Source organism: Melospiza melodia, chromosome 2 (assembly GCF_035770615.1).
Source record: "Melospiza melodia melodia isolate bMelMel2 chromosome 2, bMelMel2.pri, whole genome shotgun sequence".
In the NCBI taxonomy this organism is placed as follows: Eukaryota; Metazoa; Chordata; class Aves; order Passeriformes; family Passerellidae; genus Melospiza; species Melospiza melodia.
In genome coordinates this window covers 31898025-31924988 of record NC_086195.1, presented here as the reverse complement: position 1 = coordinate 31924988, position 26964 = coordinate 31898025, and positions in this window count along the sequence as shown.

Below are 26964 nucleotides of genomic sequence, written 5' to 3'. Positions count from 1 at the left end.
CCAGAATCGGGGCAGCTTAATTTTGTTTGCCAGGGAAACGGTCCGAGGTTTGTGTCTGGGGGACTATGGCTGGGAGTGACCGGCTGGCTCCTGAAATGCTACAATAGGCAGGATGGTTCCCAGACCCATAGTGGCACCAGTGCCAAGTTGGGATGATTTGATAGTACCAAGTGGCTCCTGCAATCTGCCATCAAAAAGCTGGCAGGCGAGTTTTGTTTTCCAGGGAAAAGCGCCGTTGTTTGTGTTTGGGGGCCTGTGGCTGGGAGTGGCCGGCTGGCTCCTTAGAATCCACGATATGCAGGATTGTTCCCAGACCCAAGGTGGCACCAGTGCCAAGTCGGGCTGGTTTGATGGTGCAAAGTGGCTCCTGCAATCTGCCATCCAGACGCGGGGCAGCGGATTTTTGTTTCCATGAGAAATGGTCCGTGGTTTGTTTTTGGGGGTATATGGCTGGGCGTGGCCGGCTGGCTCCTTAAAAAGCTCGATATGCAGGATGGTTCCCTGACACAAGGTGGCACCAGTGCCACGTCGGGCGGTTTTCGTAGTACAAAGTGCGTCCTAAAATTTGCCATCCAGAAGAGGGGCAGTTGAGTTTTGTTTGCCAGAGAAAAGGGCCGTGGTTTGTTTTTGGGGGCATATGGCTGAGAGTGGCCGGCTGGCCCCTGAAAATCCACGATAGGCAGGATGGTTCCCAGACCAGAGGTGTCACCAGTGCCAAGTCGGGCTGGTTTGATAGTACTAAATAGCTCCTGCAATCTGCCATGCAGAAGCGGGGCAGCTTACTTTTGTTTGCCAGGGAAACGGGCCGAGGTTTGTGTCTGGGGGCCTATGGCTGGGAGTGACCGCCTGGCTCCTGAAAAGCTACGATAGGCAGGATGGTGACCAGACCCATGGTGGCACCAGTGCCAAGTTGGGCTGGTTTGATAGTACCAAGTGGCTCCGGCAATCTGCCATCAAAAAGTTGGCAGGCGAGTTTTGTTTTCCAGGGAAAAGCGCCGTTGTTTGTGTTTGGGGGCCTGTGGCTGGGAGTGGCCAGCTGGCTCCTTAGAACCCACGATACGCAGGATGGTTCCCAGACCAGAGGTGGCACCAGTGCCAAGTTGGGCTGGTTTGATAGTACCATGTGGCTCCTGCAATCTGCCATCCAGAAGCGGGGCTGCTTACTTTTGTTTGCCAGGGAAACGGGCCGAGATATTTGTCTGGGGGCCTATGGCTGGGAGTGAGCGGCTGGCTCCTGAAAAGCTACGATAGGCAGGATGGTGACCAGACCCATGGTGGCACCAGTGCCAAGTTGGGCTGGTTTGATAGTACCAAGTGGCTCCTGCAATCTGCCATCAAAAAGTTGTCAGGCGACTTTTGTTTTCCAGGGAAAAGCGCCGTTGTTCTTGTTTAGAGGCCTGTGGCTGGGAGTGGCCGGCTGCCTCCTTTGAACCCAGGATACGCAGGATGGTTCCCAGAGCCAAGGTGGCACCAGTGCCAAGTTGGGCTGGTTTGATAGTACCAAGTGGCTCCTGCAATCTGCCATCCAGAAGCGGGTCAGCTTACTTTTGTTTCCCAGGGAAATGGGCCGAGGTTTGTGTCTGGGGGCCTATGGCTGGGAGTGACCGGCTGGCTACTGAAAAGCTACGATAGGCAGGATGGTTACCAGACTCATGGTGGCACCAGTGCCAAGTCGGGCTGGTTTGATAATACTAAATAGCTCCTGAAATCTGCCATTCAGACGCGGGGCAGCGGATTTTTGTTTGCTGGAGAAAAGTTCCGTGGTTTTATTTTGGGGGTATATGGCTGGACGTGGCCGGCTGGCTCCTTAAAAAGATCGATACGCAGGATTGTTCCCTGACCCAAGGTGGCATCACTGTCAAGTCGGGCTGTTTTCGTAGTACCAAGTGCGTCCTGCAATTTGCCATCCAGAAGAGGGGCAGTTGAGTTTTGTTTGCCAGAGCAAAGGGCCGTGGTATGTGTTTGGGGGCATATGGCTGAGAGTGGCCGGCTGGCCCCTGAAAATCCACGATAGGCAGGATGGTTCCCAGAGCCAAGGTGGCACCAGTGCCATGTTGGCCTGGTTTGATAGTACCATGTGGCTGCTGTAATCTGCCATCCAGAAGCGGGGCAGCTTACTTTTGTTTGCCAGGGAAACGGGCCGAGATATTTGTCTGGGGGCCTATGGCTGGGAGTGACCGGCTGGCTCCTGAAAAGCTACGATAGGCAGGATGGTGACCAGACCCATGGTGGCACCAGTACCAAGTTGCGCTGGTTTGATAGTACCAAGTGGCTCCTGCAATCTGCCATCAAAAAGTTGGCAGGCGAGTTTTGTTTTCCAGGGAAAAGCGCCGTTGTTTTTGTTTAGAGGCCTGTGGCTGGGAGTGGCCGCCTGTCCTCGTAGAATCTACGTTACGCAGCATGGTTCCCAGAGCCAAGGTGGCACGAGGGCCAAGTCGGGCAGGTTTGATAGTACCAAATGCATCCTGCAATCTGCCATCCAAAAGCGGGGCAGTTTACTTTTGTTTGCCAGGGAAACGGGCCGAGGTTTGTGTCTGGGGGCCTATGGCAGGGAGTGACCGGCTGGCTCCTGAAAAGCTACGATAGGCAGGATGTTTACCAGACCCATGGTGGCACCAGTGCCAAGTTGGGCTGATTTGATAGTACCAAGTGGCTCCTGCAATCTGCCATCCAGAATCGGGGCAGCTTACTTTTGTTTTCCAGGGAAACGGGCCGAGGTTTGTGTCTGGGGGTCTATGGCTGGGAGTGACCGCCTGGCTCCTGAAAAGCTACGATAGGCAGGATGGTGACCAGACCCATGGTGGCACCAGTGCCAAGTTGGGCTGGTTTGATAGCACCAAGTGGCTCCTGCAATCTGCCATCAAAATGTTGGCAGGCGAGTTTTGTTTTCCAGGGAAAAGCGCCGTTGTTTGTGTTTGGGCGCCTGTGGCTCAGAGTGGCCGGGTGGCTGCTTAGAATCCACGATACGCAGGATGGTTCCCAGACCCAAGGTGGCACCAGTGCCAAGTCGGGCTGGTTTGACACTACCAAGTGGCTCCTGCAATCTGCCATCCAGAATCGGGGCAGCTTAATTTTGTTTGCCAGGGAAACGGTCCGAGGTTTGTGTCTGGGGGACTATGGCTGGGAGTGACCGGCTGGCTCCTGAAATGCTACAATAGGCAGGATGGTTCCCAGACCCATAGTGGCACCAGTGCCAAGTTGGGATGATTTGATAGTACCAAGTGGCTCCTGCAATCTGCCATCAAAAAGTTGGCAGGCGAGTTTTGTTTTCCAGGGAAAAGCGCCGTTGTTTGTGTTTGCGGGCCTGTGGCTGGGAGTGGCCGGCTGGCTCCTTAGAATCCACGATATGCAGGATTGTTCCCAGACCCAAGGTGGCACCAGTGCCAAGTCGGGCTGGTTTGATGGTGCAAAGTGGCTCCTGCAATCTGCCATCCAGACGCGGGGCAGCGGATTTTTGTTTCCATGAGAAATGGTCCGTGGTTTGTTTTTGGGGGTATATGGCTGGGCGTGGCCGGCTGGCTCCTTAAAAAGCTCGATATGCAGGATGGTTCCCTGACACAAGGTGGCACCAGTGCCACGTCGGGCGGTTTTCGTAGTACAAAGTGCGTCCTAAAATTTGCCATCCAGAAGAGGGGCAGTTGAGTTTTGTTTGCCAGAGAAAAGGGCCGTGGTTTGTTTTTGGGGGCATATGGCTGAGAGTGGCCGGCTGGCCCCTGAAAATCCACGATAGGCAGGATGGTTCCCAGACCAGAGGTGTCACCAGTGCCAAGTCGGGCTGGTTTGATAGTACTAAATAGCTCCTGCAATCTGCCATGCAGAAGCGGGGCAGCTTACTTTTGTTTGCCAGGGAAACGGGCCGAGGTTTGTGTCTGGGGGCCTATGGCTGGGAGTGACCGGCTGGCTCCTGAAAAGCTACGATAGGCAGGATGGTGACCAGACCCATGGTGGCACCAGTGCCAAGTTGGGCTGGTTTGATAGTACCAAGTGGCTCCGGCAATCTGCCATCAAAAAGTTGGCAGGCGAGTTTTGTTTTCCAGGGAAAAGCGCCGTTGTTTGTGTTTGGGGGCCTGTGGCTGGGAGTGGCCAGCTGGCTCCTTAGAACCCACGATACGCAGGATGGTTCCCAGACCAGAGGTGGCACCAGTGCCAAGTTGGACTGGTTTGATGGTGCAAAGTGGCTCCTGCAATCTGCCATCCAGAAGCGGGGCAGCTTACTTTTGTTTGCCATGGAAACGGGCCGAAATATTTGTCTAGGGGCCTATGGCTGGGGGTGGCTGGCTGGCACCTGAAAAGCTACGATAGGCAGGATGGTGACCAGACCCATGGTGGCACCAGTGCAAAGTTGGGCTGGTTTGATAGTACCAAGTGGCTCCTGCAATCTGCCATCAAATGTTTGGCAGGCGAGTTTTGTTTTCCAGGGAAAAGCACCGTTGTGTGTGTTTTGGGGCCTGTGGCTGGGAGTGGCCAGCTGGCTCCTTAGAATCCACCATACGCAGGATGGTTCCCAGACCCAAGGTGGCACCAGTGCCAAGTCGGGCTGGTTTGTAAGTACCAAGTGGTTCCTGCAATCTGCCATCCAGAAGCGGGGCAGCTTACTTTTGTTTGCCAGAGAAAAAGGCTGTTGTTTGTGTTTCGGGACCTGTGGCTGGCAGTGGACGGCTGGCTCCTGAAAATCCATGATACGCAGGATGGTTCCCAGACCCAAGGTGGCACCAGTGCCAAGTCGGGCTGGTTTGATACTACCAAGTGCGTCCTGCAATCTGCCATCCAGAAGCGGGGCAGCTTAATTTTGTTTGCCAGGGAAACGGGCCGTGGGTTTTGTTTGGGGGCCTATGGCTGAGAGTGGCCGGCTGGCTCCTGAAAATCCACGCTAGGCAGCATGGTTCCCAGATGCAAGCTGGCACCAGTGCCAAGTCGGGCTGGTTTGATGGTGCAAAGTGGCTCCTGCAATCTGCCATCCAGAAGCGGGGCAGCTGATTTTTGTTTGCCAGAGAAAAATTCCGTGGATTGTTTTTGGGGGCATATTGCTGGGAGTGGCCGGCTGGCTCCTTAAAATGCTCGATACGCATGATGGTTCCCAGGTCCAAGGTGTCACCACTACCAAGTCGGCCTGCGGTTTTAGTATCAAGTTCATCCTGCAATTTACCATCCAGAAGAGGGGCAGTTGAGTTTTGTTTGCCAGAGAAACGGGCCGAGGTTTCTGTTTGGGGACATATGGCTGAGAGTGGCCGGCTGGCCCCTGAATATCCACGATACACAGCATGGTTCCCAGATCCAAGGTGGCACCAGTGCCAAGTTGGGCTGGTTTGATAGTACCAAGTGTCTCCTGCAATCTGCCATCCAGAAGCGGGGCAGCTTACTTTTGTTTGCCAGAGAAATAGGCCTAGGTTTTTGTCTGGGGGCCTGTGGCTAGGAGTGGCCGGCTGGCTCCTAAGAATCCACGATACGCAGGATGTTTCCCAGACCCAAGGTGGCACCAGTGCCAAGTCGGGCTGGTTTGATAGTACCAAGTGGCTCCTGCAAACTCCATCAAAAAGTTGGCAGGCGTGTTTTGTTTTCCAGGGAACAGCGCCGTTGATTTTGTTTGGGGGCCTGTGGCTGGGAGTGGCCGGCTGGCTCCTTAGAATCCACGATACGCAGGATGGTTCCCAGACCCAAGGTGGCACCAGTGCCAAGTCGGGCTGGTTTGATTACACCAAGTGGCTCCTGCAATCTGCCATCCAGAAGTGAGGCAGCTAAGTTTTGTTTGCCAGAAAAAAGGGCCGTGGTTTTTGTTGGGGGCCTGTGGCTGGGAGTGGCCGGCTGGCTCCTTAGAATCCACCATACGCAGGATGGTTCCCAGACCCAAGGTGGCACCAGTGCCAAGTCGGGCTGGTTTGATACTACCAAGTGGCTCCTGCAAACTGCCATCCAGAAGCGGGGCAGCTGAGTTTTGTTTGCCAGGGAAATGGGCCGTTGTTTGTGTTTGGGGGCCTGTGGCTGGGAGTGTTCGGCTGGTTCCTGAATATGTACGATACGCAGGATTGTTCCCAGACCCAAGGTGGCACCAGTGCCAAGTCGGGCTGGTTTGATGGTGCAAAGTGGCTCCTGCAATCTGCCATCCAGACGCGGGGCAGCAGATTTTTGTTTCCATGAGAAATGGTCCGTGGTTTGTTTTTGGGGGTATATGGCTGGGCCTGGCCGGCTGGCTCCTTAAAAAGCTCGATATGCAGGATGGTTCCCTGACACAAGGTGGCACCAGTGCCACGTCGGGCGGTTTTCGTAGTACAAAGTGCGTCCTAAAATTTGCCATCCAGAAGAGGGGCAGTTGAGTTTTGTTTGCCAGAGAAAAGGTCCGTGGTTTGTTTTTGGGGGCATATGGCTGAGAGTGGCTGGCTGGCCCCTGAAAATCCACGATACACAGGATGGTTCCCAGATCCAAGGTGGCACCTGTGCCAAGTCGGGCTGATTTGATAGTACAAAGTAGCTCCTGCAATCTGCCATCCAGAAGCGGGACAGCTTACTTTTGTTTGCCAGGGAAACGGGCCGAGGTTTGTGTTTGGGGGCCTATGGCTGAGAGTGACTGGCTGGCTCCTGAAAAGCTACAATAGGCAGGATGGTGACCAGACCCATGGTGGCACCAGTGCCAAGTTGGGCTGGTTTGATAGTACCAAATGGTTCCTGCAATCTGCCATCCAGAAGCAGGGCATCTGAGTTTTGTTTGTCAGAGAAAAGGGCCTTGGTTTGTGTTTGGGGGCATATGGCTGGGTGTGGCCAGCTGGCTCCTTAAAATGCACGATATGCAACATGGCTCCCAGACCCAAGGTGGCACCAGTGCCAAGTTGGGCTGGTTTGATAGTACCAAGTGGCTCCTGCAATCTTCCATGATCACGTGGAGAAATACTTTCTGGTTTCAGCCTCATGCTCTTTCTTCTCTCCCTCAACTTCTCTATCACCTCTCATCTGGTTCACATGCGCTGTCTTCAAGGTCCACAGGCTACTTTTCACAGAATCTTCTGGCCTGATGAAGTAAGAATGATGAATAGAACAGAGCTGGGATCTATTTTCCAGTTTGGATAAAATGCATTCTGCACACAAATCCAAGGAGAACGGGCTGCCCCGATGCCCAGAAAATCTTTCACTCCTGCTAGTGTTCTACGTCAACCGCAACTTAGTCTGAAAGAAAAGCTTTTTCTCTGAGAACATCTGAGAGGTTTGCATGAAGCACTGATATCTGACATATGCAATTTTGAATAGGAGAGGAAAAAGAAAATGGCAAGGAGTTTTTAATTTTAGTGGTTTCAATTTTAATTTCCGTGCACTTTTTCAAAACTTGTCAGCTCAAATGCCCATCAACATCTTTTAGTCATCTGTAAGTCAGTATTCATATAAAATGTGCTTCAAATCCAAAGAATTTCAAATTTGCACTCCAAGCTTCTATGCCTAGATTTATGATTTCCTACACATATTAGATGAAAGGAAGGCCTTTTTTACTGTGGGAGTGCTGGAACACTGGAACAGGTTGCCCAGAGAAGTTGTGGGTGTCCCATCCCTGAAAGTATTCAAGGTCACCTTGGACGGGGCTTGGAGCAGCAACAAAGGAGAAGCTTGATGGTAGAGAAACAAAGTTGGACTATAGAAGAAACTCGGATTGAAGTATAGGATCAAGTTTTCTCTCAGCTCTTGGGGTAAATTCAAAGTTGTACAAAATGACATTTATCTGTGCTATTCACTACTGTAACAGAAAGTTTCATGAAAACTGTACAGAAGATAGTAAATTTTAAAAGAGATAAGAATTACAGCATAAAATCCATGGGATAGGTTACAACATGAGACACTCTCTAAGAGAAAATCTCTTTGTTTCAGCACTTCATCGGGGTAAGATTTCATGAAGTGCCAAAGAAGGCGGCAAAATATCATTCGGGACATTATTTACTGGAATTCAGCCTGGCCATTAGTAGGAACTGCCTTTGAACATATCATGTAGATATACCACACACACTTTCCCTTCACTGAAAAATTACTGTTTACAACAAATAAGCAATTGACGATCAAAATTGATTGAAAGCATCTTAAACATGTCAAGTATTTCATTGTAGATGATCTGTGATCCAAATGCTTCTTCCACCTTCGAGAGGGACAGAAGAATTCTTCCATATCATGATGGTTTAAAATTGTATCAACCAATGTTTTCTGCTGAAAAGATATCATCTATTTTTTTCTATTTTTGGAAGAAAATATTCCTAGACATACAACAGGTGAGAACTAAGTAATTTTAAAGAAACAAATGAAATGAAAATATTCTGTAAATAGAATGAAATGAAAAGCTGTGTTTTAAATAGGAGCTAAATATTAAACAGAATTTTTGTACCAGGCATTTGAATTACTGCACCAGCTCTTTTGCCCATCAAGAGAGGCATTTAGCATTTCAGTCTTTTCCAAGGTGTTCATGATCTGCTATGCTGATCTCTGTGTGTGCCTAGGTGTGTGTGGAGGGGGGGGCATATGAAGGGGAGTGTGTATGTTTGCTTTACAATTGTTGTGTCAGATTCATGCCTCAGCTCCACATTTTGTTTTAAAAAGGTCACACCGAGTGGATATGAAGTTTACTATCAACAAGAGATCGATTCCCAAATCATCCATTTGACTCTCCCTTATAAATCATGTGCTTTGTTGCATATTTTATCAAATATACTTTCAAGCCAGATGGAGGAAGGAGGATGTGGGAATCCCTCCACCATCTTGCAACTTTTATGTAAGTAGGTTTTCAAGAAAATCATCATTTCTCTTTTAAATATGTCTGGAACAGGCATGATGGTAGTGTCAACCTGTTGGAGTTTTTGTTGCTGGAAGAAGTTGTACAAAAGGATTGGTTTTTACATTGACCAGTTACTGAATCAAGCGCAGGAATACATTGGAAATTTAGCTGGGGGTTCCTTTTCCCAGCAGACTACTTCTAGAACGAGCTTGTACACTGAAGCTGACTCTTTTGCTCTCTTTTTGTTTCTTTCCTATTTTCTTGGCTTCTTTGCCACTATCTAGACAATTTTGGAACTTTGTTCCCAACTAAAATGGTTTCAATAGTCTGATTGTGATCATACATTTTTACAAGGAATTTTTAAAATCTTTCCTCGAGTCCAGAAAGTCAAGGACTTAGATCTTTTTCTTCCCTTATTAATATTGCCATGAAATTGATAAATAAAGACCAACTCTTTATTTTTGTTTTTAACCCACGTAGATAATTCCCATCCATTAATCCATTTTGTGGACCAATAGCTGCCATTCTGATGGAAGCTGTCACTTCTTAACAATAGGCATTCTGTGACTATGTTGACTGCACTTTGGGTGAAGATCCTAACTGGTCTTAGATATACATAGGGAGAAATTTGCTCAGCCAGTGTCAGTCTTAAGCATGCGTATCAGAAGATCTTTCTAGAGCTGGGAATTTTCCCATGAAAGGGATTCAGTTAGGGAAGAGACACTTGTGCCAGAGTTTTACATTCTTCTTGAACACTGCTTAAGGAACTTAGATGCCATGTCCATTTGGATCTCTGTCTGCACAGAACTTTGTCATGCCAGTGCTTTGAAATGCATCTTGAAGAGAATTCACTAGCACAGAATGAAAGAGAGTGGAAGGGGTTGGTGGGGCTAACCAGGCCCAACCCCCCTGCCTAAACCAGGATACCTAGAGCCTCTTGCCCAGGATTCTATCTGGGTGTACTTTTAATGTCTTCAAAGATCCAGGCTCCACAATCTTTCTGGGCAGTCTGTGCCGTGGTTCAGTCACCCTGACAGTAAAGAAACATTTACTGATGTTCAAAGGCAATCTCCTGTATTTCAGTGTGTGCCCACTGCCTCTTGTCTTTTCCCTCAGCATCACTGAAAAGACATTGATTCCCTCCCCTTTGCACTATTGCTTCCATATGTATGTGTGATGCCATGTAGAGGTATGTCAAAAACCTCCCTGAAGCCCAGGCAGATAATATTCCCTTCATCTACCAGTCAAGTTGATTCATCAGAGGAGTTTAAAGTGATGTTCAGCATGAAATTCCCCTGAAAAATCATGCTAACTACATTATTTGGTCATCTGTCATGTGCCTGGCAAGGATTTCCAGGAAGAGCTGCTTCATCAACTTCCTGGGGATAAAAAAGAGGCTGGCTGGTTTGTACTATGGCGAGTCCTCTTAATTGCCTTTTTTGAAGATGGGTGTCATTTGCTAACATCCACTCATTAGCTCCTCTTCTCATCTACACCTCGGCAAAAAGCTTTTCCACTATGTCTGGCTAGGAAAAACTGTGCCAGCACAGAAAACATCTCCCATCGTGTTCTAGAAGTTGCACGGATGTCTGCCAAGTGTTTGGCAGGAAGAAAAGAAAAGTTGTCCAAAACAGCTTCCAATCGAATGTTCCTGTGATTGGAAAAGTCAGGAGAGTGCAAAGGTACTGTTTTCTATCAGTTGGCAAGGTGCGCACACAATCCCAGTGTTGTACAGCTTGCTTCTTCACCTTCCCGAAGCTGCCGCTCTCGCCGGCTGCCGGAGCCCAAGAAGCGGCTTCTTCGCGCAAAGACGATTGTGCCGCTCACAGTGCTCTCCTTAGCGCGGCTTCTGCCGAAAGACGCCCGGCAGCGGCTCTTACCTCCGGAGAGCATCCTACCTTCGTCTTTAGCTCCTCTTCTCATCTACACCTCGGCAAAACGCTTTTCCACTATGTCTGGCTAGGAAAAACTGTGCCAGCACAGAAAACATCTCCCATCGTGTTCTAGAAGTTGCACGGATGTCTGCCAAGTGTTTGGCAGGAAGAAAAGAAAAGTTGTCCAAAACAGCTTCCAATCGAATGTTCATGTGATTGGAAAAGTCAGGAGAGTGCAAAGGTACTGTTTTCTATCAGTTGGCAAGGTGCGCACACAATCCCAGTGTTGTACAGCTTGCTTCTTCACCTTCCCGAAGCTGCCGCTCTCGCCGGCTGCCGGAGCCCAAGAAGCGGCTTCTTCGCGCAAAGACGATTGTGCCGCTCACAGGGCTCTCCTTAGCGCGGCTTCTGCCGAAAGACGCCCGGCAGCGGCTCTTACCTCCGGAGAGCATCCTACCTTCGTCTTTCGCGTCTTTTGTAGTCTACATCTTAGCAAAACGCTTTTCCACTATGTCTGGCTAGGAAAAACTGTGCCAGCACAGAAAACATCTCCCATCGTGTTCTAGAAGTTGCACGGATGTCTGCCAAGTGTTTGGCAGGAAGAAAAGAAAAGTTGTCCAAAACAGCTTCCAATCGAATGTTCCTGTGATTGGAAAAGTCAGGAGAGTGCAAAGGTACTGTTTTCTATCAGTTGGCAAGGTGCGCACACAATCCCAGTGTTGTACAGCTTGCTTCTTCACCTTCCCGAAGCTGCCGCTCTCGCCGGCTCCCGGAACCGAAGAAGCGGCTTCTTCGCGCAAAGACGATTGTGCCGCTCACAGGGCTCTCCTTAGCGCGGCTTCTGCCGAAAGACGCCCGGCAGCGGCTCTTACCTCCGGAGAGCATCCTACCTTCGTCTTTCGCGTCTTTTGTAGTCTACATCTTAGCAAAACGCTTTTCCACTATGTCTGGCTAGGAAAAACTGTGCCAGCACAGAAAACATCTCCCATCGTGTTCTAGAAGTTGCACGGATGTCTGCCAAGTGTTTGGCAGGAAGAAAAGAAAAGTTGTCCAAAACAGCTTCCAATCGAATGTTCATGTGATTGGAAAAGTCAGGAGAGTGCAAAGGTACTGTTTTCTATCAGTTGGCAAGGTGCGCACACAATCCCAGTGTTGTACAGCTTGCTTCTTCACCTTCCCGAAGCTGCCGCTCTCGCCGGCTCCCGGAACCGAAGAAGCGGCTTCTTCGCGCAAAGACGATTGTGCCGCTCACAGGGCTCTCCTTAGCGCGGCTTCTGCCGAAAGACGCCCGGCAGCGGCTCTTACCTCCTGAGAGTGGCAGCTTCGGGAAGGTGAAGAAGCAAGCTGTACAACACTGGGATTGTGTGCGCACCTTGCCAACTGATAGAAAACAGTACCTTTGCACTCTCCTGACTTTTCCAATCACAGGAACATTCGATTGGAAGCTGTTTTGGACAACTTTTCTTTTCTTTCTGCCAAACACTTGGCAGACATCCGTGCAACTTCTAGAACACGATGGGAGATGTTTTCTGTGCTGGCACAGTTTTTCCTAGCCAGACATAGTGGAAAAGCGTTTTGCCGAGGTGTAGACTACAAAAGACGCGAAAGACGAAGGTAGGATGCTCTCCGGAGGTAAGAGCCGCTGCCGGGCGTCTTTCGGCAGAAGCCGCGCTAAGGAGAGCACTGTGAGCGGCACAATCGTCTTTGCGCGAAGAAGCCGCTTCTTGGGCTCCGGCAGCCGGCGAGAGCGGCAGCTTCGGGAAGGTGAAGAAGCAAGCTGTACAACACTGGGATTGTGTGCGCACCTTGCCAACTGATAGAAAACAGTACCTTTGCACTCTCCTGACTTTTCCAATCACAGGAACATTCGATTGGAAGCTGTTTTGGACAACTTTTCTTTTCTTCCTGCCAAACACTTGGCAGACATCCGTGCAACTTCTAGAACACGATGGGAGATGTTTTCTGTGCTGGCACAGTTTTTCCTAGCCAGACATAGTGGAAAAGCGTTTTGCTAAGATGTAGACTACAAAAGACGCGAAAGACGAAGGTAGGATGCTCTCCGGAGGTAAGAGCCGCTGCCGGGCGTCTTTCGGCAGAAGCCGCGCTAAGGAGAGCACTGTGAGCGGCACAATCGTCTTTGCGCGAAGAAGCCGCTTCTTGGGCTCCGGCAGCCGGCGAGAGCGGCAGCTTCGGGAAGGTGAAGAAGCAAGCTGTACAACACTGGGATTGTGTGCGCACCTTGCCAACTGATAGAAAACAGTACCTTTGCACTCTCCTGACTTTTCCAATCACAGGAACATTCGATTGGAAGCTGTTTTGGACAACTTTTCTTTTCTTCCTGCCAAACACTTGGCAGACATCCGTGCAACTTCTAGAACACGATGGGAGATGTTTTCTGTGCTGGCACAGTTTTTCCTAGCCAGACATAGTGGAAAAGCTTTTTGCCGAGGTGTAGACTACAAAAGACGCGAAAGACGAAGGTAGGATGCTCTCCGGAGGTAAGAGCCGCTGCCGGGCGTCTTTCGGCAGAAGCCGCGCTAAGGAGAGCACTGTGAGCGGCACAATCGTCTTTGCGCGAAGAATCCGCTTCTTGGGCTCCGGCAGCCGGCGAGAGCGGCAGCTTCGGGAAGGTGAAGAAGCAAGCTGTACAACACTGGGATTGTGTGCGCACCTTGCCAACTGATAGAAAACAGTACCTTTGCACTCTCCTGACTTTTCCAATCACAGGAACATTCGATTGGAAGCTGTTTTGGACAACTTTTCTTTTCTTCCTGCCAAACACTTGGCAGACATCCGTGCAACTTCTAGAACACGATGGGAGATGTTTTCTGTGCTGGCACAGTTTTTCCTAGCCAGACATAGTGGAAAAGCGTTTTGCCGAGGTGTAGACTACAAAAGACGCGAAAGACGAAGGTAGGATGCTCTCCGGAGGTAAGAGCCGCTGCCGGGCGTCTTTCGGCAGAAGCCGCGCTAAGGAGAGCACTATGAGCGGCACAATCGTCTTTGCGCGAAGAAGCCGCTTCTTGGGCTCCGGCAGCCGGCGAGAGCGGCAGCTTCGGGAAGGTGAAGAAGCAAGCTGTACAACACTGGGATTGTGTGCGCACCTTGCCAACTGATAGAAAACAGTACCTTTGCACTCTCCTGACTTTTCCAATCACATGAACATTCGATTGGAAGCTGTTTTGAACAACTTTTCTTTTCTTCCTGCCAAACACTTGGCAGACATCCGTGCAACTTCTAGAACACGATGGGAGATGTTTTCTGTGCTGGCACAGTTTTTCCTAGCCAGACATAGTGGAAAAGCGTTTTGCCGAGGTGTAGACTACAAAAGACGCGAAAGACGAAGGTAGGATGCTCTCCGGAGGTAAGAGCCGCTGCCGGGCGTCTTTCGGCAGAAGCCGCGCTAAGGAGAGCCCTGTGAGCGGCACAATCGTCTTTGCGCGAAGAAGCCGCTTCTTGGGCTCCGGCAGCCGGCGAGAGCGGCAGCTTCGGGAAGGTGAAGAAGCAAGCTGTACAACACTGGGATTGTGTGCGCACCTTGCCAACTGATAGAAAACAGTACCTTTGCACTCTCCTGACTTTTCCAATCACAGGAACATTCGATTGGAAGCTGTTTTGGACAACTTTTCTTTTCTTCCTGCCAAACACTTGGCAGACATCCGTGCAACTTCTAGAACACGATGGGAGATGTTTTCTGTGCTGGCACAGTTTTTCCTAGCCAGACATAGTGGAAAAGCTTTTTGCCGAGGTGTAGACTACATAAGACGCGAAAGACGAAGGTAGGATGCTCTCCGGAGGTAAGAGCCGCTGCCGGGCGTCTTTCGGCAGAAGCCGCGCTAAGGAGAGCACTGTGAGCGGCACAATCGTCTTTGCGCGAAGAAGCCGCTTCTTGGGCTCCGGCAGCCGGCGAGAGCGGCAGCTTCGGGAAGGTGAAGAAGCAAGCTGTACAACACTGGGATTGTGTGCGCACCTTGCCAACTGATAGAAAACAGTACCTTTGCACTCTCCTGACTTTTCCAATCACAGGAACATTCGATTGGAAGCTGTTTTGGACAACTTTTCTTTTCTTCCTGCCAAACACTTGGCAGACATCCGTGCAACTTCTAGAACACGATGGGAGATGTTTTCTGTGCTGGCACAGTTTTTCCTAGCCAGACATAGTGGAAAAGCGTTTTGCCGAGGTGTAGACTACAAAAGACGCGAAAGACGAAGGTAGGATGCTCTCCGGAGGTAAGAGCCGCTGCCGGGCGTCTTTCGGCAGAAGCCGCGCTAAGGAGAGCACTATGAGCGGCACAATCGTCTTTGCGCGAAGAAGCCGCTTCTTGGGCTCCGGCAGCCGGCGAGAGCGGCAGCTTCGGGAAGGTGAAGAAGCAAGCTGTACAACACTGGGATTGTGTGCGCACCTTGCCAACTGATAGAAAACAGTACCTTTGCACTCTCCTGACTTTTCCAATCACATGAACATTCGATTGGAAGCTGTTTTGAACAACTTTTCTTTTCTTCCTGCCAAACACTTGGCAGACATCCGTGCAACTTCTAGAACACGATGGGAGATGTTTTCTGTGCTGGCACAGTTTTTCCTAGCCAGACATAGTGGAAAAGCGTTTTGCCGAGGTGTAGACTACAAAAGACGCGAAAGACGAAGGTAGGATGCTCTCCGGAGGTAAGAGCCGCTGCCGGGCGTCTTTCGGCAGAAGCCGCGCTAAGGAGAGCCCTGTGAGCGGCACAATCGTCTTTGCGCGAAGAAGCCGCTTCTTGGGCTCCGGCAGCCGGCGAGAGCGGCAGCTTCGGGAAGGTGAAGAAGCAAGCTGTACAACACTGGGATTGTGTGCGCACCTTGCCAACTGATAGAAAACAGTACCTTTGCACTCTCCTGACTTTTCCAATCACAGGAACATTCGATTGAAAGCTGTTTTGGACAACTTTTCTTCCTGCCAAACACTTGGCAGACATCCGTGCAACTTCTAGAACACGATGGGAGATGTTTTCTGTGCTGGCACAGTTTTTCCTAGCCAGACATAGTGGAGAAGCGTTTTGCTAAGATGTAGACTACAAAAGACGCGAAAGACGAAGGTAGGATGCTCTCCGGAGGTAAGAGCCGCTGCCGGGCGTCTTTCGGCAGAAGCCGCGCTAAGGAGAGCACTGTGAGCGGCACAATCGTCTTTGCGCGAAGAAGCCGCTTCTTGGGCTCCGGGAGCCGGCGAGAGCGGCAGCTTCGGGAAGGTGAAGAAGCAAGCTGTACAACACTGGGATTGTGTGCGCACCTTGCCAACTGATAGAAAACAGTACCTTTGCACTCTCCTGACTTTTCCAATCACAGGAACATTCGATTGGAAGCTGTTTTGGACAACTTTTCTTTTCTTCCTGCCAAACACTTGGCAGACATCCGTGCAACTTCTAGAACACGATGGGAGATGTTTTCTGTGCTGGCACAGTTTTTCCTAGCCAGACATAGTGGAAAAGCGTTTTGCTAAGATGTAGACTACAAAAGACGCGAAAGACGAAGGTAGGATGCTCTCCGGAGGTAAGAGCCGCTGCCGGGCGTCTTTCGGCAGAAGCCGCGCTAAGGAGAGCACTGTGAGCGGCACAATCGTCTTTGCGTGAAGAAGCCGCTTCTTGGGCTCCGGCAGCCGGCGAGAGCGGCAGCTTCGGGAAGGTGAAGAAGCAAGCTGTACAACACTGGGATTGTGTGCGCACCTTGCCAACTGATAGAAAACAGTACCTTTGCACTCTCCTGACTTTTCCAATCACAGGAACATTCGATTGGAAGCTGTTTTGGACAACTTTTCTTTTCTTCCTGCCAAACACTTGGCAGACATCCGTGCAACTTCTAGAACACGATGGGAGATGTTTTCTGTGCTGGCACAGTTTTTCCTAGCCAGACATAGTGGAAAAGCTTTTTCCGAGGTGTAGACTACATAAGACGCGAAAGACGAAGGTAGGATGCTCTCCGGAGGTAAGAGCCGCTGCCGGGCGTCTTTCGGCAGAAGCCGCGCTAAGGAGAGCACTGTGAGCGGCACAATCGTCTTTGCGCGAAGAAGCCGCTTCTTGGGCTCCGGCAGCCGGCGAGAGCGGCAGCTTCGGGAAGGTGAAGAAGCAAGCTGTACAACACTGGGATTGTGTGCGCACCTTGCCAACTGATAGAAAACAGTACCTTTGCACTCTCCTGACTTTTCCAATCACAGGAACATTCGATTGGAAGCTGTTTTGGACAACTTTTCTTTTCTTCCTGCCAAACACTTGGCAGACATCCGTGCAACTTCTAGAACACGATGGGAGATGTTTTCTGTGCTGGCACAGTTTTTCCTAGCCAGACATAGTGGAAAAGCGTTTTGCTAAGATGTAGACTACAAAAGACGCGAAAGACGAAGGTAGGATGCTCTCCGGAGGTAAGAGCCGCTGCCGGGCGTCTTTCGGCAGAAGCCGCGCTAAGGAGAGCACTGTGAGCGGCACAATCGTCTTTGCGCGAAGAAGCCGCTTCTTGGGCTCCGGCAGCCGGCGAGAGCGGCAGCTTCGGGAAGGTGAAGAAGCAAGCTGTACAACACTGGGATTGTGTGCGCACCTTGCCAACTGATAGAAAACAGTACCTTTGCACTCTCCTGACTTTTCCAATCACATGAACATTCGATTGGAAGCTGTTTTGAACAACTTTTCTTTTCTTCCTGCCAAACACTTGGCAGACATCCGTGCAACTTCTAGAACACGATGGGAGATGTTTTCTGTGCTGGCACAGTTTTTCCTAGCCAGACATAGTGGAAAAGCGTTTTGCCGAGGTGTAGACTACAAAAGACGCGAAAGACGAAGGTAGGATGCTCTCCGGAGGTAAGAGCCGCTGCCGGGCGTCTTTCGGCAGAAGCCGCGCTAAGGAGAGCCCTGTGAGCGGCACAATCGTCTTTGCGCGAAGAAGCCGCTTCTTGGGCTCCGGCAGCCGGCGAGAGCGGCAGCTTCGGGAAGGTGAAGAAGCAAGCTGTACAACACTGGGATTGTGTGCGCACCTTGCCAACTGATAGAAAACAGTACCTTTGCACTCTCCCGACTTTTCCAATCACAGGAACATTCGATTGGAAGCTGTTTTGGACAACTTTTCTTTTCTTCCTGCCAAACACTTGGCAGACATCCGTGCAACTTCTAGAACACGATGGGAGATGTTTTCTGTGCTGGCACAGTTTTTCCTAGCCAGACATAGTGGAAAAGCTTTTTGCCGAGGTGTAGACTACATAAGACGCGAAAGACGAAGGTAGGATGCTCTCCGGAGGTAAGAGCCGCTGCCGGGCGTCTTTCGGCAGAAGCCGCGCTAAGGAGAGCACTGTGAGCGGCACAATCGTCTTTGCGCGAAGAAGCCGCTTCTTGGGCTCCGGCAGCCGGCGAGAGCGGCAGCTTCGGGAAGGTGAAGAAGCAAGCTGTACAACACTGGGATTGTGTGCGCACCTTGCCAACTGATAGAAAACAGTACCTTTGCACTCTCCTGACTTTTCCAATCACAGGAACATTCGATTGGAAGCTGTTTTGGACAACTTTTCTTTTCTTCCTGCCAAACACTTGGCAGACATCCGTGCAACTTCTAGAACACGATGGGAGATGTTTTCTGTGCTGGCACAGTTTTTCCTAGCCAGACATAGTGGAGAAGCGTTTTGCTAAGATGTAGACTACAAAAGACGCGAAAGACGAAGGTAGGATGCTCTCCGGAGGTAAGAGCCGCTGCCGGGCGTCTTTCGGCAGAAGCCGCGCTAAGGAGAGCACTGTGAGCGGCACAATCGTCTTTGCGCGAAGAAGCCGCTTCTTGGGCTCCGGCAGCCGGCGAGAGCGGCAGCTTCGGGAAGGTGAAGAAGCAAGCTGTACAACACTGGGATTGTGTGCGCACCTTGCCAACTGATAGAAAACAGTACCTTTGCACTCTCCTGACTTTTCCAATCACAGGAACATTCGATTGGAAGCTGTTTTGGACAACTTTTCTTTTCTTCCTGCCAAACACTTGGCAGACATCCGTGCAACTTCTAGAACACGATGGGAGATGTTTTCTGTGCTGGCACAGTTTTTCCTAGCCAGACATAGTGGAGAAGCGTTTTGCTAAGATGTAGACTACAAAAGACGCGAAAGACGAAGGTAGGATGCTCTCCGGAGGTAAGAGCCGCTGCCGGGCGTCTTTCGGCAGAAGCTGCGCTAAGGAGAGCACTGTGAGCGGCACAATCGTCTTTGCGCGAAGAAGCCGCTTCTTGGGCTCCGGCAGCCGGCGAGAGCGGCAGCTTCGGGAAGGTGAAGAAGCAAGCTGTACAACACTGGGATTGTGTGCGCACCTTGCCAACTGATAGAAAACAGTACCTTTGCACTCTCCTGACTTTTCCAATCACAGGAACATTCGATTGGAAGCTGTTTTGGACAACTTTTCTTTTCTTCCTGCCAAACACTTGGCAGACATCCGTGCAACTTCTAGAACACGATGGGAGATGTTTTCTGTGCTGGCACAGTTTTTCCTAGCCAGACATAGTGGAGAAGCTTTTTGCCGAGGTGTAGATGAGAAGAGGAGCTAAAGACGAAGGTAGGATGCTCTCCGGAGGTAAGAGCCGCTGCCGGGCGTCTTTCGGCAGAAGCCGCGCTAAGGAGAGCACTGTGAGCGGCACAATCGTCTTTGCGCGAAGAAGCCGCTTCTTGGGCTCCGGCAGCCGGCGAGAGCGGCAGCTTCGGGAAGGTGAAGAAGCAAGCTGTACAACACTGGGATTGTGTGCGCACCTTGCCAACTGATAGAAAACAGTACCTTTGCACTCTCCTGACTTTTCCAATCACAGGAACATTCGATTGGAAGCTGTTTTGGACAACTTTTCTTTTCTTCCTGCCAAACACTTGGCAGACATCCGTGCAACTTCTAGAACACGATGGGAGATGTTTTCTGTGCTGGCACAGTTTTTCCTAGCCAGACATAGTGGAGAAGCTTTTTGCCGAGGTGTAGATGAGAAGAGGAGCTAAAGAGTGGATGTTAGCAAATGACACCCATCTTCAAAAAAGGCAATTAAGAGGACTCGCCATAGTACAAACCAGCCAGCCTCTTTTTTATCCCCAGGAAGTTGATGAAGCAGCTCTTCCTGGAAATCCTTGCCAGGCACATGACAGATGACCAAATAATGTAGTTAGCATGATTTTTCAGGGGAATTTCATGCTGAACATCACTTTAAACTCCTCTGATGAATCAACTTGACTGGTAGATGAAGGGAATATTATCTGCCTGGGCTTCAGGGAGGTTTTTGACATACCTCTACATGGCATCACACATACATATGGAAGCAATAGTGCAAAGGGGAGGGAATCAGTGTCTTTTCAGTGATGCTGAGGGAAAAGACAAGAGGCAGTGGGCACACACTGAAATACAGGAGATTGCCTTTGAACATCAGTAAATGTTTCTTTACTGTCAGGGTGACTGAACCACGGCACAGACTGCCCAGAAAGATTGTGGAGCCTGGATCTTTGAAGACATTAAAAGTACACCCAGATAGAATCCTGGGCAAGAGGCTCTAGGTATCCTGGTTTAGGCAGGGGGGTTGGGCCTGGTTAGCCCCACCAACCCCTTCCACTCTCTTTCATTCTGTGCTAGTGAATTCTCTTCAAGATGCATTTCAAAGCACTGGCATGACAAAGTTCTGTGCAGACAGAGATCCAAATGGACATGGCATCTAAGTTCCTTAAGCAGTGTTCAAGAAGAATGTAAAACTCTGGCACAAGTGTCTCTTCCCTAACTGAATCCCTTTCATGGGAAAATTCCCAGCTCTAGAAAGATCTTCTGATACGCATGCTTAAGACTGACACTGGCTGAGCAAATTTCTCCCTATGTATATCTAAGACCAGTTAGGATCTTCACCCAAAGTGCAGTCAACATAGTCACAGAATGCCTATTGTTAAGAAGTGACAGCTTCCATCAGAATGGCAGCTATTGGTCCACAAAATGGATTAATGGATGGGAATTATCTACGTGGGTTAAAAACAAAAATAAAGAGTTGGTCTTTATTTGTCAATTTCATGGCAATATTGATAAGGGAAGAAAAAGATCTAAGTCCTTGACTTTCTGGACTCGAGGAAAGATTTTAAAAATTCCTTGTAAAAATGTATGATCACAATCAGACTATTGAAACCATTTTAGTTGGGAACAAAGTTCCAAAATTGTCTAGATAGTGGCAAAGAAGCCAAGAAAATAGGAAAGAAACAAAAAGAGAGCAAAGGAGTCAGCTTCAGTGTACAAGCTCGTTCTAGAAGTAGTCTGCTGGGAAAAGGAACCCCCAGCTAAATTTCCAATGTATTCCTGCGCTTGATTCAGTAACTGGTCAATGTAAAAACCAATCCTTTTGTACAACTTCTTCCAGCAACAAAAACTCCAACAGGTTGACACTACCATCATGCCTGTTCCAGACATATTTAAAAGAGAAATGATGATTTTCTTGAAAACCTACTTACATAAAAGTTGCAAGATGGTGGAGGGATTCCCACATCCTCCTTCCTCCATCTGGCTTGAAAGTATATTTGATAAAATATGCAACAAAGCACATGATTTATAAGGGAGAGTCAAATGGATGATTTGGGAATCGATCTCTTGTTGATAGTAAACTTCATATCCACTCGGTGTGACCTTTTTAAAACAAAATGTGGAGCTGAGGCATGAATCTGCCACAACAATTGTAAAGCAAACATACACACTCCCCTTCATATGCCCCCCCCTCCACACACACCTAGGCACACACAGAGATCAGCATAGCAGATCATGAACACCTTGGAAAAGACTGAAATGCTAAATGCCTCTCTTGATGGGCAAAAGAGCTGGTGCAGTAATTCAAATGCCTGGTACAAAAATTCTGTTTAATATTTAGCTCCTATTTAAAACACAGCTTTTCATTTCATTCTATTTACAGAATATTTTCATTTCATTTGTTTCTTTAAAATTACTTAGTTCTCACCTGTTGTATGTCTAGGAATATTTTCTTCCAAAAATAGAAAAAAATAGATGATATCTTTTCAGCAGAAAACATTGGTTGATACAATTTTAAACCATCATGATATGGAAGAATTCTTCTGTCCCTCTCGAAGGTGGAAGAAGCATTTGGATCACAGATCATCTACAATGAAATACTTGACATGTTTAAGATGCTTTCAATCAATTTTGATCGTCAATTGCTTATTTGTTGTAAACAGTAATTTTTCAGTGAAGGGAAAGTGTGTGTGGTATATCTACATGATATGTTCAAAGGCAGTTCCTACTAATGGCCAGGCTGAATTCCAGTAAATAATGTCCCGAATGATATTTTGCCGCCTTCTTTGGCACTTCATGAAATCTTACCCCGATGAAGTGCTGAAACAAAGAGATTTTCTCTTAGAGAGTGTCTCATGTTGTAACCTATCCCATGGATTTTATGCTGTAATTCTTATCTCTTTTAAAATTTACTATCTTCTGTACAGTTTTCATGAAACTTTCTGTTACAGTAGTGAATAGCACAGATAAATGTCATTTTGTACAACTTTGAATTTACCCCAAGAGCTGAGAGAAAACTTGATCCTATACTTCAATCCGAGTTTCTTCTATAGTCCGACTTTGTTTCTCTACCATCAAGCTTCTCCTTTGTTGCTGCTCCAAGCCCCGTCCAAGGTGACCTTGAATACTTTCAGGGATGGGACACCCACAACTTCTCTGGGCAACCTGTTCCAGTGTTCCAGCACTCCCACAGTAAAAAAGGCCTTCCTTTCATCTAATATGTGTAGGAAATCATAAATCTAGGCATAGAAGCTTGGAGTGCAAATTTGAAATTCTTTGGATTTGAAGCACATTTTATATGAATACTGACTTACAGATGACTAAAAGATGTTGATGGGCATTTGAGCTGACAAGTTTTGAAAAAGTGCACGGAAATTAAAATTGAAACCACTAAAATTAAAAACTCCTTGCCATTTTCTTTTTCCTCTCCTATTCAAAATTGCATATGTCAGATATCAGTGCTTCATGCAAACCTCTCAGATGCTCTCAGAGAAAAAGCTTTTCTTTCAGACTAAGTTGCGGTTGACGTAGAACACTAGCAGGAGTGAAAGATTTTCTGGGCATCGGGGCAGCCCGTTCTCCTTGGATTTGTGTGCAGAATGCATTTTATCCAAACTGGAAAATAGATCCCAGCTCTGTTCTATTCATCATTCTTACTTCATCAGGCCAGAAGATTCTGTGAAAAGTAGCCTGTGGACCTTGAAGACAGTGCATGTGAACCAGATGAGAGGTGATAGAGAAGTTGAGGGAGAGAAGAAAGAGCATGAGGCTGAAACCAGAAAGTATTTCTCCACGTGATCATGGAAGATTGCAGGAGCCACTTGGTACTATCAAACCAGCCCAACTTGGCACTGGTGCCACCTTGGGTCTGGGAGCCATGTTGCATATCGTGCATTTTAAGGAGCCAGCTGGCCACACCCGGCCATATGCCCCCAAACACAAACCAAGGCCCTTTTCTCTGGCAAACAAAACTCAGCTGCCCTGCTTCTGGATGGCAGATTGCAGGAACCACTTGGTACTATCAAACCAGCCCAACTTGGCACTGGTGCCACCATGGGTCTGGTCACCATCCTGCCTATTGTAGCTTTTCAGGAGCCAGCCGGTCACTCTCAGCCATAGGCCCCCAAACACAAACCTCGGCCCGTTTACCTGGCAAACAAAAGTAAGCTGCCCCGCTTCTGGATGGCAGATTGCAGGAGCTACTTAGTACTATCAAATCAGCCCGACTTGGCACAGGTGCCACCTTGGATCTGGGAACCAACCTGTGTATCGTGGATTTTCAGGGGCCAGCCAGCCACTCTCAGCCATATGCCCCCAAAAACAAACCACGGACCTTTTCTCTGGCAAACAAAACTCAACTGCCCCTCTTCTGGATGGCAAATTTTAGGACGCACTTTGTACTACAAAACCGCCCGACGTGGCACTGGTGCCACCTTGTGTCAGGGAACCATCCTGCATATCGAGCTTTTTAAGGAGCCAGCCGGCCAGGCCCAGCCATATACCCCCAAAAACAAACCACGGACCATTTCTCATGGAAACAAAAATCCGCTGCCCCGCGTCTGGATGGCAGATTGCAGGAGCCACTTTGCACCATCAAACCAGCCCGACTTGGCACTGGTGCCACCTTGGGTCTGGGAACAATCCTGCGTATCGTACATATTCAGGAACCAGCCGAACACTCCCAGCCAAAGGCCCCCAAACACAAACAACGGCCCATTTCCCTGGCAAACAAAACTCAGCGGCCCCGCTTCTGGATGGCAGTTTGCAGGAGCCACTTGGTAGTATCAAACCAGCCCGACTTGGCACTGGTGCCACCTTGGGTCTGGGAACCATCCTGCGTATGGTGGATTCTAAGGAGCCAGCCGGCCACTCCCAGCCACAGGCCCCCAACAAAAACCACGGCCCTTTTTTCTGGCAAACAAAACTTAGCTGCCTCACTTCTGGATGGCAGATTGCAGGAGCCACTTGGTGTAATCAAACCAGCCCGACTTGGCACTGGTGCCACCTCGGGTCTGGGAACCATCCTGCGTATCGTGGATTCTAAGGAGCCAGCCGGCCACTCCCAGCCACAGGCCCCCAAACAAAATCAACGGCGCTTTTCCCTGGAAAACAAAACACGCCTGCCAACTTTTTGATGGAGTTTGCAGGAGCCACTTGGTACTATCAAACCAGCCCGACTTGGCACTGGTGCCACCTTGGGTCTGGGAAACATCCTGCGTATCGTGGATTCTTAGGAGCCAGCCGGCCACTCCTAGCCACAGGCCCCCAAACAAAAACCTAGGCCTATTTCTCTGGCAAACAAAATTAAGCTGCCCCGCTTCTGGATGGCAGATTGCAGGAGACACTTGGTACTATCAAACCAGCCCAACTTGGCACTGGTGCCACCTTGGATCTGGGAACCATGCTGTGTATCGTGGATATTCAGGGGCCAGCCGGCCACTCTCAGCCATATGTCCCCAAACAGAAACCTCGGCCCTGTTCTCTGGCAAACAAAACTCAACTGCCCCTCTTCTGGATGGCAAATTGCAGGATGAACTTGATACTAAAACCGCAGGCCGACTTGGTAGTGGTGACACCTTGGACCTGGGAACCATCAGGCGTATCGAGCATTTTAAGGAGCCAGCCGGCCACTCCCAGCAATATGCCCCTAAAAACAATCCACGGAATTTTTCTCTGGCAAACAAAAATCAGCTGCCCCGCTTCTGGATGGCAGATTGCAGGAGCCACTTTGCACCATCAAACCAGCCCGACTTGGCACTGGTGCCACCTTGCATCTGGGAACCATGCTGCCTAGCGTGGATTTTCAGGAGCCAGCCGGCCACTCTCAGCCATAGGCCCCCAAACAAAACCCACGGCCCGTTTCCCTGGCAAACAAAATTAAGCTGCCCCGCTTCTGGATGGCAGATTGCAGGACGCACTTGGTAGTATCAAACCAGCCCGACTTGGCACTGGTGCCACCTTGGGTCTGGGAACCATCCTGCGTATCGTGGGTTCAAAGGAGCCAGCCGGCCACTCCCAGCCACAGGCCCCCAAATACAAACAACGGCGCTTTTCCCTGGAAAACAAAACTCGCCTGCCAACTTTTTGATGGCAGATTGCAGGAGCCACTTGGTACTATCAAACCAGCCCAACTTGGCACTGGTGCCACCTCTGGTCTGGGAACCATGCTGCGTAAGACAGATTCTAAGGCGCCAGTCGGCCACTCCCAGTCACAAGCCCCCAAACAGAAACAACGGCGCTATTCTCTGGCAAACAAAACTCCACTGCCCCTCTTCTGGATGGCAAATTGCAGGACGCACTTGGTACTATAAAATCAGCCCTACTTGGCACTGGTGCCACCTTGGGTCTGGGAACCATCCTGCGTATCGATCTTTTTAATGAGACAGCCGGCCACTCCCAGCCATATGCCCCCAAACACAACCCACGGCCCTTTTCTCTGGCAAACAAAACTCAACTGCACCGCTTCTGGATGGCAGATTGCAGGAGCCACTTGGTACTATCAAACCAGCCCGACTTGGCACTGGTGCCACCTTGGGTCTGGGAACCATCCAGCCTATCGTGGATTTTAAGGAGCCAGCCGGCTACTCCCAGCCACAGGCCCCCAACAAAAACCACGGCCCTTTTTTCTGGCAAACAAAACTTAGCTGCCTCACTTCTGGATGGCAGATTGCAGGAGCCACTTGGTGTAATCAAACCAGCCCGACTTGGCACTGGTGCCACCTTGGGTCTGGGAACCATCCTGCGTATCGTGGATTCTAAGGAGCCAGCCGGCCACTCCCAGCCACAGGCCCCCAAACAAAATCAACGGCGCTGTTCCCTGGAAAACAAAACACGTCTGCCAACATTTTGATGGAGTTTGCAGGAGCCACTTGGTACTATCAAACCAGCCCGACTTGGCACTGGTGCCACCTTGGGTCTGGGAAACATCCTGCGTATCGTGGATTCTTAGGAGCCAGCCGGCCACTCCTAGCCACAGGCCCCCAGACAAAAACCTTGGCCTATTTCTCTGGCAAACAAAAGTAAGCTGCCCCGCTTCTGGATGGCAGATTGCAGGAGACACTTGGTACTATCAAACCAGCCCAACTTGGCACTGGTGCCACCTTGGATCTGGGAACCATGCTGTGTATCGTGGATATTCAGGGGCCACCCGGCCACTCTCAGCCATATGTCCCCAAACAGAAACCTCGGCCCGTTTCTCTGGCAAACAAAACTCAACTGCCCCTCTTCTGGATGGCAAATTGCAGGATGAACTTGATACTAAAACCGCAGGCCGACTTGGTAGTGGTGACACCTTGGGCCTGGGAACCATCATGCGTATCGAGCATTTTAAGGAGCCAGCCGGCCACTCCCAGCAATATGCCCCCAAAAACAATCCACGGAATTTTTCTCTGGCAAACAAAAATCAGCTGCCCCGCTTCTGGATGGCAGATTGCAGGAGCCACTTTGCACCATCAAACCAGCCCGACTTGGCACTGGTGCCAGCTTGCATCTGGGAACCATGCTGCCTAGCGTGGATTTTCAGGAGCCAGCCGGCCACTCTCAGCCATAGGCCCCCATACAAAACCCACGGCCCGTTTCCCTGGCAAACAAAATTAAGCTGCCCCGCTTCTGGATGGCAGATTGCAGGACGCACTTGGTAGTATCAAACCAGCCCGACTTGGCACTGGTGCCACCTTGGGTCTGGGAACCATCCTGCGTATCGTGGGTTCAAAGGAGCCAGCCGGCCACTCCCAGCCATAGGTCCCAAGTCACAAACCTCGGCCCGTTTCACTGGCAAACAAAAGTAAGCTGCCCCGCTTCTGGATGGCAGATTGCAGGAGCCACTTGGTACTATCAAACCAGCCCAA